This window comes from Hyperolius riggenbachi, chromosome 7, assembly GCF_040937935.1.
Source record: "Hyperolius riggenbachi isolate aHypRig1 chromosome 7, aHypRig1.pri, whole genome shotgun sequence".
In the NCBI taxonomy this organism is placed as follows: Eukaryota; Metazoa; Chordata; class Amphibia; order Anura; family Hyperoliidae; genus Hyperolius; species Hyperolius riggenbachi.
In genome coordinates, this window is record NC_090652.1 from 31,218,790 (window position 1) to 31,238,866 (window position 20,077).

The 20,077-nt window shown below is 44.9% G+C and overlaps 1 pseudogene; it reads right to left on the minus strand.

Annotated features, from left to right (window-relative positions):
* Window positions 1-401: 401 nt before the first annotated feature.
* Window positions 402-20,077, minus strand: part of LOC137525963 (sulfotransferase 1C4-like) — a 31,807-nt pseudogene continuing 12,131 nt past the window's right edge.

Here is a 20,077-nt window from a genome sequence, read left to right on the forward strand (position 1 = left end):
TCTCTTTAAGTCACTGGTCCAGAATAAGCATGCAGATCACATGTATGATCACCAGATCACTCTGGTCTCACTCCACTCTCTGCATGCTTGTTGCAGTCTGTGTGTGAGAACAACTAAAGCCAAAAGCTCAGCATGACAGCCAGGCAACTGGCAGTGTTTATATGGTAATGCAGATTGCAGCCTCCATATTCCTTACTTCAGGTTCTCACTAAGATTACTACCTTGTTCCTGACCTGATCCAGTAGTTATAATACACTGTCCCGGCCGTGCACCTCCATGATTGTGCTCCCAAAGCTGGGAGCATTCTGCACATGCGCAGTTACAAGTCTTTACAAACTGCGCATGCGCAGAAGACTCCCAGCCATGGGGACGTGTTCGAGGAATGACAAGGTAAGTGTTCACTATTTCCTTTCAAGGACCTCCTCAGACATCTCCTTATCCAAGAACTCTGCAACTTTTCTGATCTCTCTCTTTGGGTCCTACCAATGCAAACTTCAGCTCAAACTGGAGAAACATCTCATGAAAATGGAATAAAGTTAATTTTTAAATAAAAATACAGAGAAACCTAAGACCTACATCCTGTTCAGACAGTGGCCCATATGCAATTATTTTTTCCACCAGATAATTTTCATATTATTTTTTAAACTGACTTTTAAGTTTTTGAAAAAGTACCCAAAACTTGGTCAAAAAGTACTATCAAATTTATTTTGAGTATTGTCTTGCTTGCTGGGGATTTAAAAGGCATTTTATGACAAGGTGTGACAATGGCTTCAATTCACTAAGATCATGCTGGAGATAATAAGGCAAGAGAAAACCTACCTCCACACAGTAAGAGAGTTATCTTATCTCTTCATTCCTTACGCTACCTCTTCTGTAGTTAATTTACCTCCTCTGTAGTTAATTTACCTCCTCTGTAGTTAAGTTACCTCCTCTGTAGTTAATTTACCTCCTCTGTAGTTAAGTTACCTCCTCTGTAGTTAAGTTACCTCCTCTGTAGTTAAGTTACCTCCTCTGCAATAATTTGCACACGCAGTTAATGAACAGCCTGTCTTTAACTCAAGTTATTTTAAGGATTAAAGAGTTAACTTAAAGACAGAAGAGTTAACTTTAGGTTTGCCTGAGGTAAATTGTTTCCTGAATACGACATGCCTTATCACCATGGTAACAACTCTAGAAGGGTTATTAAAGACAGGAGATAAGCTTAGTGAATTGAGGCCATTCACCTATTAGAAAACTCAGGAGAAAAAGTGAATTGAATATGGACCTGTGAGTCTGATTTACTAGAGGTAGCCATATACTGGTCCATGTGGCCAACAGATAGATCCTTCTCCAATCATTATATGACATGAGAGGGATCTATCTGATCAGCATGAAATTGTCTATACGCACTGCCTGTTGAGTTTTCTAGTTTAACACCCCCACCCCAGGGCAGTGGAGCTACTCACACCTGTCCACGGGCGGGTGTCTTCTCTCCATCATCAGGGCCTCTTCATTCCCAGGGAGCTATGTGTCCCATAACTAAATACAAGAGGCCAAATACTACAGGCACCATGGCATACCTTACCTAACCACTAGAGGCCTCTAGTGTTCGGTCCTTAGAATTTCTGGCATAACACAGGCGTCTCAAGAAAGAAGAAACAGGGAAAAGCCCCGGTGGTGGACAGAAGACACAGTAAAAAGTGGCGGCAGACGGTAGCTCCAAACACAGCCGATGATCCCACAACAATTTACTTCCTCCGTGATCAACCAAATCTATTAATTTTGGTCGTAAATGAATTGGGCATCGATTTCTAGCAGATTTGAGCAAATGATCCAATTGGCTGGCTATCCGTGAAATTAATTACTTGATTCATGTATGGCCACCTTAAATTTGGAAAACAATGGGGAAACACTGGAGATGGTAACTAAACCAAAAGTTTGTAACTAGTCATTGTCAATGAGGCGCAAAAAATTACCAGCTGATGCAAACTGTATATTCATTGTAAGGCAATGTCTGCGGCTTAGAGTTGTGTAACACTGCCGTGTGCAGGCTGCAGACTACTGTGCGATGTGCAGTTAGCGCGACCCATGGTACATGGAGAAAGTGAGAATTGCTATGGTAACATGCATTTCCATAGAAACGCTCGCATTAGCCAGGTATCGCGGGTTTACTTGCCTTTCACCAACTTTTCATCAAGCATCTCTTTGCCCCTAGAAGTTTATATGGTATGGCTATCTTTGTTACACCCAATGTGAAATTTTGCTATGGTTCAGCTTTAGGGACTATGAGTATGCCTCTCACCAGGATCAGATCTTCGTAGAACACATAGAGAACATTGTGTTTGTCCCTTGCTTTCCACCAGCCGAGAATGTGGTCAAACCAGCTTCCCCAAGCCACTAAAAGAATAGAGATGCCTGAAATTGTCTGTAACAGAGGCTTTCAACAGTGTTTCTACTACTGTATAGCCCAATCCTCCAGTAGACGGACCTCTTTTAAAATACACCTCTTACAAGAGAAATATGGAGGCTGCCATTGCCTAACCCTAACCTCCCCCAAAATTAACCCCTTCCTGATGCCTAACCCTAACCTTACCCCAACATAAACCCCTCCCTGATACCTAACCCTAACCTTACCCCAACATAAACGTCTAATTGAAGACTGAACCCTACCCCCCATCCCTAATGTAAATTCCTTTCTCATGCCTATTTATTATTATTATTATTATAATTATTTATTGTATTTATAAAGCGCCAACATATTACGCAGCGCTGGACATTAATTTAGGTTACAGACAATATTTAGGGGTGACAAACAGCAATATGACAATACAGGAATACAAGAAAACCAGATCACACAGCACACTATGAGTATGAGGTAATGCTTAGTCAGTCACTGGATGGGAGCATGGAGATTAGGCAAGTTAGGTTCACTCAAATGCATAGCATGGGTGCACAGTAATGGAGGTGTGTGATCAGGTAGGACACAAAAAGGAGGAGGACCCTGGACAAAGGCTTACAATCTAGACATTTAGACAATCTAGACATGCCTAACATAAGTCTCCTCCCCAACATAAACTGCTTCCTGATCCCTAACTCTAAACACCCCAAATATTAAACTCTTCCTGATACCTATCCACCCCAAACATTACACCCATTCTGATACTTACCCATAGTCACTCCAAACATTAAACCCTTCCTGATACCTAATCCTAACCAACCCATACATTAAACCCTTCCTGATACCTAACCCTAACCATCCCACACATTAAACCCTTACTGATACCTAACCCTAATCACCCCAAACATGAAACCCTTACTGATACCTAACCCTTACCACCCCAAACATGAAACCCTTACTGATACCTAACCCTTACCACCCCAAACATGAAACCCTTACTGATACCTAACCCTTACCACCCCAAACATGAAACCCTTACTGATACCTAACCCTAACCACCCCAAACATGAAACCCTTACTGATAGCTAACCCTAATCACCCCAAACAGGGTTGCAGTTGTGGGGAAGGCCCTGTGGGTTTTGTGGAAATGCCTGTGTGGTGTGGGGTTTAAGAGGGCACAATGGTTTGAATGAAATCTGAGTTTCATCCTACCTTTATACATGTTTTTACATGTTTTACTGCACACATGTTCACTTCAGATAGCCCTGTTAAGATTTAAATAAGGAATGCCTTTAAATTTAGCCTGTCCTCTGTATCGGATATTCCCTCTTACTCACCCTCACCAGCCAGGAAGTTGCAGAAGTGTTGGTCCCAGGACTCTGACCTTGGCGGTCCCTTGACCATCTGGATGAAATAGAAGTACGACACCATGCAGTCCTTGGCATTCCCAGGCAATGTATATTGTCTGTCGGGAGAAGAACATTACCGCTTACAGCAAACCAGTGATAAATATTAGCCCCTTTCCTTGAAGTTACAAAAGTATGAAGAAACAGGAGCCTAAATAAACACGAGAATCAAAAGAACATGAACATTTTACATGCAGATAATGACCCAGGTGTGATTCAGGGCTTGGACTCTATTAACATTAACATAACCATAAGTGGTAATGATATTGAAGAGTTTTCTCCTCGGGGGTGGGATCTGATATGAAAACATTGTTTAGGACGTGATTAAAACATCTTCTTTTCTCAGTCTTATTCCCTTTTTAAGTTTCTCATCTTGGCTTTCTTCTCAAAGGAGGATGGAAGCATTAATTGTACTGGCATATGTGTTTTCAGTATACTAGGAGATGGCATAGTGTTGGCAGTCTCACTCTCCACCCCTAAAAGAGAACAGTAGGTACAACATTTTCAGATCTTTAAAAAACTGAAATTGTATCAATTGATGACATTTATGAAATCCCCGCAAAAACAGAGTGTCTAAAGAAGCATTTTAAAACCCTTTGATACATTCCTGGAACAAACAGGGACATTTGTGGTTTTCTACCCTTTGTGCTCCTGCAAAATACATGCAAATCTGGTTTCTATGCAGGTATTGGCCAAATGATAGTCATACTTGTGTGTTGTTTCACTAACACTTTTCTGAAACAATGTTTCTGGGGCATACAATAAAAAAATGAGAGATGTTTGGCCATAATGCATGGTTCCAAAAAACAAACTCAGCATATTAGCAGTAGCACAAACAATTCATACCAGCAATTAAACTGGGTGGTGGACAGGTGATTGTTTGGGCTTGCTTTGCAGCTGCAGGACCCAAGCACCTTGCAGTCATTGAGTTGACCATGACTTCCTCTGCACCCCAGAGTGTTCCAAAGTCAAATGTGAGGCCATCTATGTGTTGATGAAAGCTTGGCCAAAACTGAGTCTAGGAACAGGACAATGATCCCAAACACATCAGCAAATCAACAACAAAATGGCATGAACTGGTCATCCAAAAAGAGTTTTGCTTAGTCCAGAGCTGGGATAAGGTCCTCCAGCACCCAAGGCTGAGACACCAAAGTGCGCCCCTCCATCCCTCCCATCCCAACCATCACTACAGATTGCTATTAGACTGAGAGGCCCCCCAGGGTCTCCAAAACCTTAATCTCTAGTTATCTGGCTTGCAGTCACTGCCATGCATTGCCTTTTCTTTTTTACAATACAATAATAATACAATACAATAACATTTCTAAAGTGCTTTTCTCCCATAGGACTCAAACACAAGGGGCTCGATTCACAAAGCGGTGCTAACCCAGTTAGAGACTTTAGGCATGATAACCATTGCACCACGCTGGTGAAAAGCCAGTTTAGGTGTGATAAGTTTAGGCATGATAAGTTTAGGTGTGATAAGTTTAGGCATGATAAGTTTAGGTGTGATAAGTTTAGGCATGATAAGTTTAGATAAGTTTAGATCGCTTGCAAAGTCCCGCACGCAAAGCAGCGCCATTAAACTTTATACGAAGTGCACCAGACTTTGCTAGCGTAAAACTTTTGATCAGCTGTGAACTGCGGTGCTAATGCAGTTGGCGCTTAAACTTATCATGCCTAAACTTATCACACCTAAACTTATCATGCCTAAACTTATCACACCTAAACTTATCACACCTAAACTTATCATGCCTAAACTGAGTTTAGGCATGATAAAGGGCTTTTCACCAGCGTGCTAACTGTTAGCACCGCTTTGTGAATCAGGCCCAATAAGGGAATGACAGCTGAGTGAGTTGTGCCCCCCCCCCCTCCTACAATGTGCCCTGAGGCTGGAGCCTCTCTAGCCTCTGCCTCGGCCCAACCCTGGTTTAGTCAATACAAATGCGACTAGTCGACTACTGTTCGGACACTACTGTAACTGCACAGCAGTGATCAGGGAATTTTATTTAAAGTGTACCCGAAATAAGGCTCAGGAAAAAAAAATCAAATACTTACCTAAGTAGTGGGAAGCCTCTGGATCCTAATGAGGCTTCCCTCGGCATACTCTGGTCCCCCAACGCTGAGTGCAGACCCTATAAAGATTATCAACTAGGGAATTTTGGTAACTTGATTGGAACCGAGCTGCTCTTCAAGAACATGCGTGTCTGTACTACACATGAGCAAGTAAGGCCATGCCTGTGCAGTAAGCTGGAGCTGTGTGTGAACCGTGCTTGTGTCAGCATGGGTAAACGGCCCTAATCAGCAGGAGGGTCCCGGCGAGGGGTGGAAGATGCCCGATGGAAGCCTCAGTAGGATTGTGAGATCATCCATCCAACAAGAAAACTGCTGCCTCATTCAGTACCAGGGGAGCCACATGTCCTTGTTGTCCAGAAGATGCGAAAAGAAATCTCATTAGGATCCAGACGCTTCCCTCTCCTTAGGTCAGTATTTGTTTCTGAAATGTTACTTGGCCATGCAGTCAGGTGAGCAGTTCCCGTTGCATGTGGGTACTCATTGTTATAATTTAAGTAGGCCTCAGGGCTTGGTAGTTAGATGTAACGTAGTATAGACAGAAGACGACCTGATTACCCTTCAACAGGAAGGTAATCAAGAAGCTGTAACGCAATGGACTTACTACAGAAGAATCTGCTTTGCTAAGATGTAACGATCTGTATATCTGTTTACTGAATAAAGACTTTGGAACTTGGAAGACGCCTAAAGAAGTTCTATCTCCTATGCTGTTTTTCTGTGATGAGAGTCGTGTTTGCAGCTCTTACTAATGAGCTTCTGGTGCCGGAATAAAGGTGTGTTGCCAAAAGAAATATACTGTATAGTTTCTTCCACTCATAAATCTTTTTCACAGTGAAAAACTCTTTTTTAATATACATTGCAATTTTCTGTCAAGACTCTGGTGGTGACATCTCCGGCCTTCAGGGAGATCTTGATGTTTAGAAAGCTCATCACTAGAGACCACAAGAAAGCACCTGCAATAAAGAGGAAAAAGGGGGCTTTTCTAAGTGAAAAATCCCTCCCTGAGCTCCGTGTCTCCCAGCTTCCGGTGTGTAACCACGCCCCCTTGCAGAAAAGGGCCATGGCACTTTTCTGCAAGGGGTTGGGGCTATGCACTGGAAGCTGGGAGACACGGGGCTTAGGGAGTCATTTGGAAGGAAAAAACCCAGCAACATCTAATACTGCCAAGTTTTATCACTGTGGAATGTTTTATTATTATTACTATTTTTTCATATTTATATTGTGCCAACATCTTCTGCAGCTCTTTACAGAGTTTATATTGTCTTGTCACTAACTGTCCCTTAGAGGAGCTCACAATCTATTCCCTACTATAGGCATATGTCCATCATAGGCTAGGGCCAACTAATTCATCTGTATGCTTTTGGGATGTGGGAGGAAACTGGAGTGCCCAGAGGAAACCCACACACATGGAGAGAACATACAAACTCCATGCAGATAGTCTCCCAGAATGCTTTTGGAGAAGAATTCCGCATAGCTAAACAGCCTAGGCTAAATATAAATGGGAGGGTGGGGTTACATACCAATATACAGTACACCTAAAGGATTATTACATACCAATATACACTCACCTAAAGGATTATTAGGAACACTATACTTTTGACCCCCTTTCGCCTTCAGGACTGCCTTATTTCTACGTGGCATTGATTCAACAAGGTGCTGAAAGCATTCTTTAGAAATGTTGGCCCATATTGATAGGATAGATTCTTGCAGTTGATGGAGATTTGTGGGATGCACATCCAGGGCACGAAGCTCCCGTTCCATCACATCCCAAAGATGCTCTATTGGGTTGAGATCTGGTGACTGTGGGGCCATTTTAGTACAGTGAACTCATTGTCATGTTCAAGAAACCAATTAGAAATGATTTGAGCTTTGTGACATGGTGCATTATCCTGCTGGAAGTAGCCTTTAGAGCAGGGTTTCTCAACACGTGGTACGCGAACCCCAGGGGGTACGCGAGACCACTGCCGGGGGTACGCACAGTGAAGTTACCCGAGAGCAAATAGTGTGTTCCGCACCACTTTTACCAGCAAGGGGTGCAAAAATCACATAGCTGAAAAACTACATCTACTAGGATCAATGTATACTTCACTCCTGCTCAGTGCTGCTATTTATAGCACCCCCGCAGCTTCTTGCCCATGCCTACTGCTAAGCTAAGCTGATAATAGATAACGGCAGTGTTCTCAGAGGAGAGAGGAACTACTGCAGCACCCCTCTCCATGAGCGAAGTGAACACATCCAGAACTCCTCCCCCAAGAATGTGAGGAGGAGAAGAAGAGGAGAGATGCACACATCACCACGTGCTGCAAGCAACACGGGAGACAGACAGAGGAGGGTGGGTGTGTGTGTGTGTCTATGGGGGTGGTTTTGTGTGTAAATCTATGGGTGTGTGTGTGTGTGTGTGTGTGTGTGTGTGTGTGTGTGTGTGTGTGTGTGTGTGTGTGTGTGTGTGTGTGTGTGTGAATCTATGGGGGTGGTTGTGTGTGAGTGTAAATTGGTAAATTGCCTGTGTGTGATGTGTATCTTTTTAACATACACTTATAGATCTTCTGCCAGCCTCAGCCAGCACCATCACCTCTAACTCACCACCTATCACCCACTGCACTGCACAGCATCCTTACCTGTCTCTCCCACCCTTCACCCTCTGCCAGCCTCAGCCAGCAGCATCCTCACCTCTCTCCCACCCTTCACCCTCTGCCAGCCTCCGCCAGCAGCACCCTCCACTATCTCTCCTACCTTTAACCCTCTGCCAGCCTCAGCCAGCATTCTCACCTGTCCCTCACCACCCATCACCCTCTGCCAGCAGCATCCTTACCTGTCTCTCCCACCCTTCACCCTCTGCCAGCCTCAGCCAGCAGCATCCTCACCTGTCTCTCCCACCCTTCACCCTCTGCCAGCCTCAGCTAGCAGCACCCTCACCTGTCTCTCCCACCTTTCACCCTCTGCCAGCCTCAGCCAGCATTCTCACCTGTCCCTCACCACCCATCGCCCTCAGCCAACAGCGCCCTCACATGTCTCTCACCACCCATCACCCACTGCCAGCCTCAGCCAGCAGCACCCTCACCTGTCTCTCCAACCTTTCACCCTCTGCCAGCCTCAGCCAGCAGTCTCACCTGTCCCTCACCACCCATCACCCTCTTCCAGCAGCATCCTTACCTGTCTCTCCCACCCTTCACCCTCTGCCAGCCTCAGCCAGCAGCATCCTCACCTGTCTCTCCCACCCTTCACCCTCTGCCAACAGCATCCTCACCTGTCTCTACCACCTTTCACCCTCTGCCAGCCTCAGCCAGCATTCTCACCAGTCCCTCACCACCCATCACCCTCTGCCAGCAGCATCCTCACCTGTCTCTCCCAACCTTCACCCACTGCCAGCCTCAGCCAGCAGCACCCTCACCTGTCTCTCCAACCTTTCACCCTCAGCCAGCATTCTCACCTGTCCCTCACCACCCATCACCCTCTGCCAGCCTCAGCCAGCAGCATCCTCACCTGTCTCTCCCACCCTTTAACCTCTGCCAGCCTCAGCCAGCAGCATCCTCACCTGTCTCTCCCACCCTTCACCCTCTGCCAGCCTCAGCCAGCAGCATCCTCCTTTCGACCTCTGCCAGTCTCAGCCAACACAGTCACCTGTCCCTCACCACCCTTTAGCCTCTGCAAGCACCCTCACCAGTTTCTCCCCGCACAGCACCCTCATCTGCCTCTCTCCATCCAGCACCCTCATTCTCCCAAGCGTCTCGGTGCGCGAGTGTGCGCACACACTCAGCAGGGGTACTTTGCAGAGATGGAGTAGTAGTAAGGGGTACTTGGCTTAAAAAAGTTGAGAAACACTGCTTTAGAGGATGGGTACATGGTGGTCATGAAGGGATGGATATGGTCAGAAACAATGCTCAGGTAGCCCGTGGCATATAAACGATCCCCAATTGGCATTAAGAAGCCTAAAGCATGCCAAGAAAACATCCCCCACACCATTACACCACCACCACCAGCCTGCACAGTGGTAACAAGGCATTAAGGATCCATGTTCTCATTCTGTTTACGCCAAATTCTGACTCTAGTGAGACTCATCAGACCAGTAAACCTTTTTCCAGTCTTCACCTGTCCAATTTTGGTGAGCTCGTGCAAATTGTAGCCTCTTTTTCCTATTTGTAGTGGAGATGAGTGGTACCCTGTGGGGTCTTCTGCTGTTGTAGCTCATCCGCCTCAAGGTTGTGCATGTTGTGGCTTTACAAATGCTTTGCTGCATACCTCAGTTGTAATGAGCGGTTATTTCAGTCACCGTTGCTCTTCTATCAGCTTGGAACAGTTGGTCTATTCTCCTCTGACCTCTGTAACGATAGGTGTCAGCAACCAGAGAGAGAATCTGATCCTTGGCGATCTGCAGTATCCCCAAGAATACAGATATACCTGATTATTGGGGATCTGCAGAATCGCCAATAATCAAATATGTCTAACCTCTAGACACCTGAGTGTGTAAGTGTTTTGGTGCAACAGTAACCTTTGGACTACCGGGGTAGCAGGTGGTCCAATAAGTAGAGAAGACTCTACTGCAGTCAAGGACACCTGGAGAGGGAGTCCCTGACTGATAAGGAGCAGTGTCCCCTCTGAAGAGCAGGGGACCCCTGCGGAAAGGCTGGACACCCTGCGGGGGGTGACAGACAGAAGGTCAGACAGGCCGGGTCGGCAACAGAGTATCAGATATGCAAAGTACCAAATCAGAGATCAGAAGAATAGTCAGGAAAGCTACAGGTCATAACAGATATCAGAACAAGGCCTAGTCTGAGGTGTGAGGGCTGTGATCTCAACACCCTGGAACTATGCTAGAGAATAACACAGATGATATACAGTATTCCTAGTCTGGGGTGTGAGGGCCGTGATCTCAACACCCTGGAACTATGCTAGAGAATAACACAGATGATATACAGTATTCCTAGTCTGGGGTGTGAGGGCCGTAATCTCAACACCCTGGAACTATGCTAGAGAATAACACAGATGATATACAGTAACTGGCTAAGTGTGGATTCCCAGGTCCTCCTGGTTCCACCACACTGAAGGATCTGACTAAGGTCTGAGTGCTAACACATAAGCATTCGCAACGCCAGACAACCAGCAACTGAACAGCAGGAGATATATATAGTAAAGCGCTCCACAGCGCCGCCCAGCTCCCATCAACCAATCACTGACTGAGCAGGTATCAGCTGACCGCCCCGATCAGCTGATCTTCCTCCTATTGGTTTAAAGAGCCTGTCTTGCAGCGCGCGCGCGCGCGTAGCTCTCCATCTGTGTGCAGTACTAGGTCCAGACAGCCCAGACACATGTTGCTGCGGGGAAACCGCCGCACTGGACGCAGAATCCGCCGCCTTACCTTCAGAACACGCGGCGGCCCCCACGCCACTCCTCCCATGTGCACCACCAGTTCCAGACAACCCGCCGCATCAGACGCGGAATCAGCCGCCTTACTGTCAGAACATGCGGCGGCTTTTCTGCTATTCCTCACAACCTCTAGCATCCACAAGGCATTGTCGCCCACAGGACTGCCGCATACTGGATGTTTTCCCTTTTCACTCCATTCTTTGTAAACCCTAGAAATGGTTTTGCGTGAAAATCCCAGTACCTGAGCAGATTGTGAAATACTCAGACCGGCCCGTCTGGCACCAACATGCCACGCTCAAAATTGCTTAAATCACCTTTCTTTCCCATTCTGACATTCAGTTTGGAGTTCAGGAGATTGTCTTGAGCAAGACCACACCCCTAAATGCATTGAAGCAACTGCCATGGGATTGGTCGATTAGATAATTGCATTAATGAGAAATTGAACCGGTGCTCGTAATAATCCTTTAATTGAGCGTAGATATAGAAAGTGTTTGATCCTGACAGTGGCATAGCTGAGGAGCTTGGGGCCCCAGTGTGAGTATTACATGGGGCCCCAAGCACTCTATTGATATGAAGCCCCAAAACCTACCAAATACAGTTTCAGTGTCAGAGAGGTGTAATCTGAGTAAGGAAACAGTTAGATAAGGATTACTACTATCCAATGCACATATACAGGTGTTCATTTCCAGTATAACACTAATGAAAAGCCAATAAGTTGAATGAAGATGGGTCCCTCTGGTCCAGGGGCCCCGGGGCAGTTGCTAACTCTGCATCCCCTATTGCTAAGCCAATAATAATGAATGATGAATAATTTACTACATTCAACTATTTTTCACTACAGTGTCCCTTTAAAAAAATAATTGTATGCTAGCTATATATACACAAAAATTAGAGACACCCTTTAATAACGAGTTGTTCTACCTTTAGCTCTAATCACAGCCGATATTCTTGGCATGGACTCAACAAGATGCTGATACCATTGCTTAGGAATATAATGGCAGCTCTAAGTTGGGTCAGATTCAATGGTGCTTTGAAGTTTTGAAGTGATCTTTTGACTTCATCCCACAAATGCTCAATACGATTATCAAGGGATTGAACTGGCCATGGAAACAGGTTTAACTCTGACTGATGTTCCTCAGACCAATTTGATACTGATCGAGCATCGTGGCAAGGGCCCACAACAGGCGTCTTTTCCAGTTTTTCTGTGATATCTGTGATATCAAAGGCACTCTTGCTGGTCTTCTGCTGCTAAAGCCCATCCTTTGCAAAGACGGTCTTGTTGTGTGTTGGGCTATGCTTTAAGATGCACCTGCATTGAATTCAGCTGTAATTTGTTGTGTTGTTGCCCTTCTGTTGCTGCGGACTATGTGTGCTGCTCGCCTTTCACCTCTCTCACTCACCAACAGAATAGTCCCAATCACTTGATTTTTTTTTATCCACTGTCACTCTCTAAACACCCGAGATACTGTTGGGCGAGAAAATCCTAAAAGGTTTCAGAGATGCTAGCATCAGCTCTTCTTGCACCGACAATCATCCCTCATTCAAAGTCACTTAAAGAGGAACTCCAGTGAAAATAACGTAATGAGCAGAAGTGCTTAATTTTTTACAATAATGTATAAATGATTTAGTCAGTGTTTGCCCATTGTAAAATCTTTCCTCTCTCTGATTTACATTCTGACATTTATCACACGGCAACATTTTTACTGCTGGCAGGTGATGTCAGTGGAAGTAGCTGCTGCTTGCTTTTTTGGCAGTTGGAAACAGCTGTTATTTCCCACAATGCAACAAGGCTCCCTGTAATGATCGCTGCTGCAGCAGGTGTTGCTGGAAGTAGTAGTGCTGCAGCTCAGGCAGTTCTGATCTCTTTCCATGCAAGCTGCATAGCTTTGTCTGCCTTTCCCTGCTGTCAGCTTGTGACTGATTATCATTCACCTGTGTGGGAATCTGCATGTCTGCTCCCATTGGATGACCTCAGTATAAAGATCTGCTTCCTGCAGGACTCCTCGGGTTTTCATAGCTTCAGTTTAAGCCTGTCTTGCTGTCGCTTCGGCCCCCGATCGTGTTTCTTGTTCTAAAGATACTTTGCTGGTCTTTGCATCATATATTGGTTCATTGCCAATATATATGCATACCAGCACGTTTATTATTTTCCTTGTATTCGTGTTACGTTGATACATCAGTGTCGCTGATATATACGTACACGAACTGTTTATATCCTGTGTTCAGCTAGTCAGTTTTCCAGCACGTTTTGGTAGTTTGCGCGTACCGTGATCACCCGTGCTGAGGTAGTTACCCTGCTCCTGGTTCTGTTTGTGGATTGCGTTCATCTCTGCGAAGAGATAACGAATCCTTCTGAATCCTGTTCTGTTTGTGGATTGCGTTCATCTCTGCGAAGAGATATCGAATCCTTCTGAATCCTGTTCTGTTACCATTTGTGGATTGCGTTCATCTCTGCGAAGAGATAGCGAATACTTCTGAGTCCTGTTCCCTGTATTAGTCCTGTCCTAGTCAGAGTTCCTGCTTATGTCATATATCGGTTCATTGCCGATATATACATATGTTAGTTAGACGTTACAAATAGTTTCATTGATAGCTGTAATTGTAATACGCTAGGAAAACATACTTATTGTATATTTGTCTGTGTTACGTTCATCTATCTTGATCCTGCTATTTCCTGACTATCCTGTCCTGTCTTTGTGAGGCACGCCATCGCCGCAACGCATTGGCTGCCTCATTCCAGTCTGTGTTATTGTGGACGCTTGCTGTCACTAAGTAGTGGCTAGTTAAGCAAGCGTTCATTCTGTTTACCTGTCCTGATCTCCTCAGTTCTGGTTTATGCGCTCAGCGCTACTTTGCGCTGAGACGTTATAACGAAAGCATTGTTTGTGGCTGTCAGATCTGCACCAGCTCTGTGCGCCACAATCTCCTATTGGAGTCAGTCCTCCCCTCCACCATACTAGGGATAGCCTGTTTCCTTGTGCTAGTGTGTGTACCTCCTCCACGTCAGCTCATGCGTTGCATGCTGACTGTGGAGAATACACCACCAAGCCTTACACTCCCACAGTGTGATGCCAGTTCCATGGTCCTGACATCACACTGTAGGAGGGGTTTCACCACAATATCAGCCATACAGAGCCCACTGATGATCCGTTTGAGAAAAGGTAAAGATTTCTCATGGGAAAGGGGGTATCAGCTACTGATTTGGATGAAGTTCAATCCTTGGTTACGGTTTCTCTTTAAATCTTTCGTCTCACCCATTTTGACATCAACTTCCATGACAACGACATCATCCAAAGCTGAGTGTTCCTCATATAAGCAACTCTGCATGGTTACGTCACTCTGCATCACTAATGGACTGGTTTACTTTCAAAAAAAAATTTGGCCACTCAGTGTATTATGGGGAAAGCAACAGTTATGGACACCACAAGGTGGGCAGGAACACCAGACACGCCAAGGTGGTTAACAATACCTGAGCTGAGAAATATAGAGGGAGTAATCCCAAGCTGAGTGTGGTGATGGCACGAATAACGAAGACAGAGTAGGTTTATTACTTACCTGATGGGATCTGTAAGGGTTTAGCGTTCCCCTCTAGGAAGGGCACTTTAACAAAGCAAGGAGCTCTCGTGCTCTTCTCCACATCCCCCTGCAGCATGATAGCATGATGAGGTCCACAATCTCCTGCATCCACGTGGTACCTGGGAAGAGATGCATAACAGCAAACCTGAGTACAGCTGGGACTAGGACAGTGCATAGATCTCCAGCAGGAGGAGGGCTGCTAACACTTTTACAATACAAAAGTCACATCAGCATTCCTCCCAACTTTTTGAGATGAGAAAGAGGGACACTTAAGCCATGCCCCTGCCACACCTCTTACCACACCCCCGGAACTCTCCTAATCACGCACACCATAACGATTTAATAAGAAAAATATGTTCTTTTATAATTGAAACCACACTGGTCCTTTCTATCCTGGTTAATTTTCCTTCATAATAACATTTTAAAATTAGTAAAATTAGTAATATATCAATTTAAAGAATGGGAATAAAGTTTAGAGTCAAACACATTTTTAGAGAAATGTATATATTTAAATAGAAAGAGGGACAAAGTCCTGAAAGAGGGACAAATGAGGAGGAAAGAGGGACAGAGGGACAGGGCTCCAAAAGAGGGACTGTCCCTCCGAAAGAGGGACAGTTGGGAGCTATGCATCAGCAATAGAAATGAAACATCTGTCTCCAGACAGGACTGCAGCCTCTTGCCACTTAAGTCATATAGCAGTGGTAGAAGTATACAAGTGTTCTCCAATCCAAACCAGAAAAACTCATTCACATCCAACCAGGGCCCGTTCTAGATTGTTTGGTGTCTGAGGCATGTGCCCCCCCCCCCCTCTGATTTGGAATGATCGCACAACATGCGTCAATTTGCACGTTATAGCTGCGCTGCAACAACAAAAAAACACCCTCAGTACAGTACAGTAGGTAGGTAGACAGGTATAGGTGTCCCCTGTATAGGAAGCCAGGTATATGTGCCCCCAGTCTGGTATAGGTGCCCCCAGTATAGGTAGCCAGTATAAGTTCCCCCAGTACAGATAGCCTGGTATAGTTGCCTTCAGTATAGATAGCCAAGCATAGTTGCCCTCAGTATAGGTAGCCATGTATAGTTGCGCCCAGTATAGGTTAGCCAGGTAGGTTCCCCCAGTATAGGTAGCCAGCCTGTCCCCCCTCCCCCTCGCAGCCTCTAGATTACCTTCTCGAGTTGGCGGCCCCCTCCTCCATCACAGTCCCCGGTACCCCTCGCTAGACCTCAGATCAGTGGTGACCCAGCCGCAAGCAACAAAGGGATAGTTACTTTATAGTCTTTTAGATAACTATAAATTATTTTTGTTCTTTTTATTTAACAATTATGATTTAAAGTGAATCTGAAGGGAAAAAAGTGCTCCTATGGAGTATTTATCTCTGGAGGGGGAGACGAAAAACGCCACACACGTCACTCCAACCCGTAAACTTGCTATGCTAAGTACAGCAAGCCCAGGAGCATCTTTAAAATCCCCTACAGTAAAGACGTAGTGGGTAGTGGGTGTCAGGACACCTTCTGAAAAAAGGACACAGGGAACAAAAACGGGGAGCCCATTGGTGCAGTACATCAATACAATCGGGTAATTGTAGGAAGTGAAAATCTACTCACAAAGGTGGGTTGCAGAGGGGCAACCGACCGCAGGAAGCAGGTGGAGACAATAAACCCGACTCCACTCGGGGAGGTCACTGAGGACCTGGATGCAGTGGCACTCCTTGGGTAAAAGAAAGGGGACAGGTGTCCACCGTGTACACCACGCGTGGTCTGTCTCCACCCCTCAAACGGGACACGTATGGGGGTACAAGATGCACAAGACAATTGTAAAGAGGCGCCCTAATCGTAGATAAAAGCATCTAAAAACAGTTTAAATTGACAAAAACATGAGGTAGCTTACCTCAATGACGACAAATCTTTGTTTTGGAGTTACTAATAAATGTTAAATGGGTTTGAATAAAAGAGAGGACCATTTAAAATATATTAAAAAAAGATGATTCAATATACTTTCTCTAATTGTTCGTTTAGACCTTCGGGCGTTAGTGTTTTAAGAATTTGTATCCAGAACATTTCTTTATTCCTAAGGACCTCAAAAGCATTGTGCGGTGGGATGGATTCAATAAACGTGAATTTGAGTGTTTGTGGATTGCAGTTGTGGGTGGAGCCGAAATGACGGGAAATGCTGTGAAGTGGATAGTTTTTCAATATATTGCGCTTATGTTGTCCTATTCTGTTTCGGACAAGTTGAGTGGTTCGCCCCACATATTGCAGATTGCATGAACAAGAGATCAAATAAATGACATTTCTGGTTGAACAAGTAATGTATTGTTTGATAATATACTGAATTTGGGTGGTATTGGATGAAAAGGAATCAGTGGTGTTTATGAAGCGACAGGCAGTACATCTGGATTTCCCACAGGGAAATGACCCAGGGTTTGAGATGGGGGTGGTTTCAGTGGGATTAGGGATAGGTAGGCGTAGTTTACTAGGGGCCAAGAGACTTTTGAGGTTGGGGGCCCTTCTGAATGTGAGTAAGGGAGTTTCAGGTATGGTAGGTTTGAGGTGAGGATCCTGTGTCAGAATCTCCCATCTGTTTTGTATTATGGATCTGATCTGTTTGTGGTGTTTACTGAATCCAGTGATAAATCTGGGGAAAGGACTGGGGGTCGAGGACGAAACAGTATTGTTGGTATTGGTGATGGTGGCCTTCCATTTGGCGTCTTTGATCAGTTTTTTTGGGTAGCCACGTTCTGCAAACTTTTTGGTAAGGATATCTGATTGGGATTGGTAATCGGAGAAATCGGTGCAATTGCGGAAGATTCTGCGGTATTGACTATAGGGAGTATTGGTTGTCCAGGGTCGGTGATGATGGCTATTGAAATGAATGTAATTGTTAGAGTCAACTTTTTTGAAATGTGTCTTGGTTTTGATGTGATGGGTGTTAGTAAATAAAACTAGATCGAGAAAATCGATGGTGGTGGGATGATGTTGGTGGGTGAACGTCAGACCGGCCGGGTTATCGTTCAGGAAGGTGAGGAAGGTAGGAATGAGGGAATGGTCGCCCTTCCAAATGAAGATCAAGTCATCGATGTATCTTTTATATAGAACAATGTTTTTGCTAAATGTATGTGTCTGGGAGAATTTGAGATGTTCCAGGAGGCCCATGGAAAGATTGGCATATGAGGGTGCAAATGAGCTGCCCATAGCGGTACCGGAAATTTGATGGTAATGATTGTCAGCAAATGAAAACACATTGTGTTGTAAAATAAATTCTGCACATTGAGTAATGAATGATTGTTGGGTGGCTGGCATGTCGGGATGGGTGGAAAGGAAATATGTTAATGATCTGAGGCCAAAGGTGTGTGGAATATTGGTGTATAAGGAAGACACATCACATGTCAGCCAGCTGTATTCTGTATTCCAAGGAATAGTGTTTAATATCTGAATAAGATGTTCCGAATCTTTAAGATATGATGGTAGATTTTGTACAAGGGGTTGTAAATGATAGTCTACAAATTTAGATAAGTTGCTGGTGATGGATTCTATCCCTGCAATGATGGGTCTACCAGGTGGATTGGTGAGTGATTTATGAATTTTGGGGAGATAATAAAAGAACGGTGTTTTGGGATGGTGATTGATGATAAAGTTCCTTTCATTCTTGGTAATGATACCGTTACTTACTTTAAAAACGATACTCCTTTAAAAACAAAACCTTTCTCTGTTTCTCCCTGTTTTAAATTCATTTTTTTACTGTCTTATCATTTTACTAAGAGTGACTCATACTCTGCCTTTATATTATGGATATGTGCACTGTCACTTTATACATGCTATTTGCACACGTTCTCAGTCTATTTTGTATGCATATCTTGCTGTTAAATGCATATTGCACATTTTATTGCTGTAGACTTGTGGTGCACCTTTGGGTGCCTGGTATTTGCGTTCCTCTGGCAATCCCCTTTTTTTTCCTTTTGTTTCCCTTCCCCAGCACCCTCCAAATAATCGTTTGCCTGAAGAAGCGGGACTGTTACCCGTGAAACGCGTTGCACTTTTGGAGTTACTAATAAATGTTACTTTAGACTGTAAGTAACCTGTCCATTGTCCGGCCATTTTTTTCAGAAGGGAGGTGAGTCCACCCACTTCCCCCTTTTTAACAATTTTAACTAATTTTATTCTGCTTGGCGCCTCTGTTATCATATTTCAATATCATCTAGTCCACCCTTGGTGGAGGGGTGTATCCCCCTTTTTCTCCTATCTACAGAGAGCGACTTTTTAACCTGAGCGGGGTCAGGTTACAATTCTCCCCGCCGGCCTTTCCAGTGGTTGCCTTTGTGGCGACCCACCCTTGTGAGTATAATCATCTCATTTATTCACAACAGACCTCTCCATATTAACATACTGCACCATATTGGGCTCTCGGTTTCTCCCCCATTTTCTAGCTTTAGTTGCCTCATCGTCGCTGACGGAGTGTTCTACCGATTGCAGCCCACAACATGGACTTCATTGACAAACGAGCCGCCCATAGGGAATGTCTGCTGGCCCAGTTTAAGTCTACTCCCATACCACCACCTGAGATCAACACAGATTCTCCAGACCAAGCTCCAGCTCCAGACATTGATCTTAAACCCCTATTCATTCAGTTGGAGAATGCGCTTAAAGACGAATTCTTCAACATCGCCGACATAGCTATGCAAGAGACTTACATCCTAGAAAAAATCTCTCCAGATGGCATCAGAATTAAAACACTTACAGCTTTTCCTAAAGATACCGTTTTTTCGGATGACTGGTATACATATCTAGAAAGCTGTACGGGGGGAATGATGGAGAGAATCATTAGAAAACGTCAGTCCATCATTGTAGAGTTACAACCGTTAATCACAGCCTGTAGAGAACAATTATCCCTACACCTCAAAAACAAACAGTACCAACCACTCATGTCCAATCTGATCTCACGTTTAAAAAAATTCGAAACTGACACCATAGATGGTAAACTCAAGAAATTAAACAGAGACAGATTGGCCTATGCTGAACACAGGGAGAGGGAACGGAGGACCAGGTTCCCCCCCACCAATCCCAGACCAGCACTCCCCAACCCTACACCACCACCCCCACTCATGAGTCTCACGGTTCCACGCCCGTCACAGTATCCACCATACCCACCACCTATACTGGTTCCCCCCCCCGGGCTTCAAACCACCAGTCACTACCCAAGAGACTCCCATTAACAATTCCAACACTCCACTGGTTCCAACGGCACCCAAATTCTGTTTCGGACAAAATGTTACCAAATCTGTCCCCA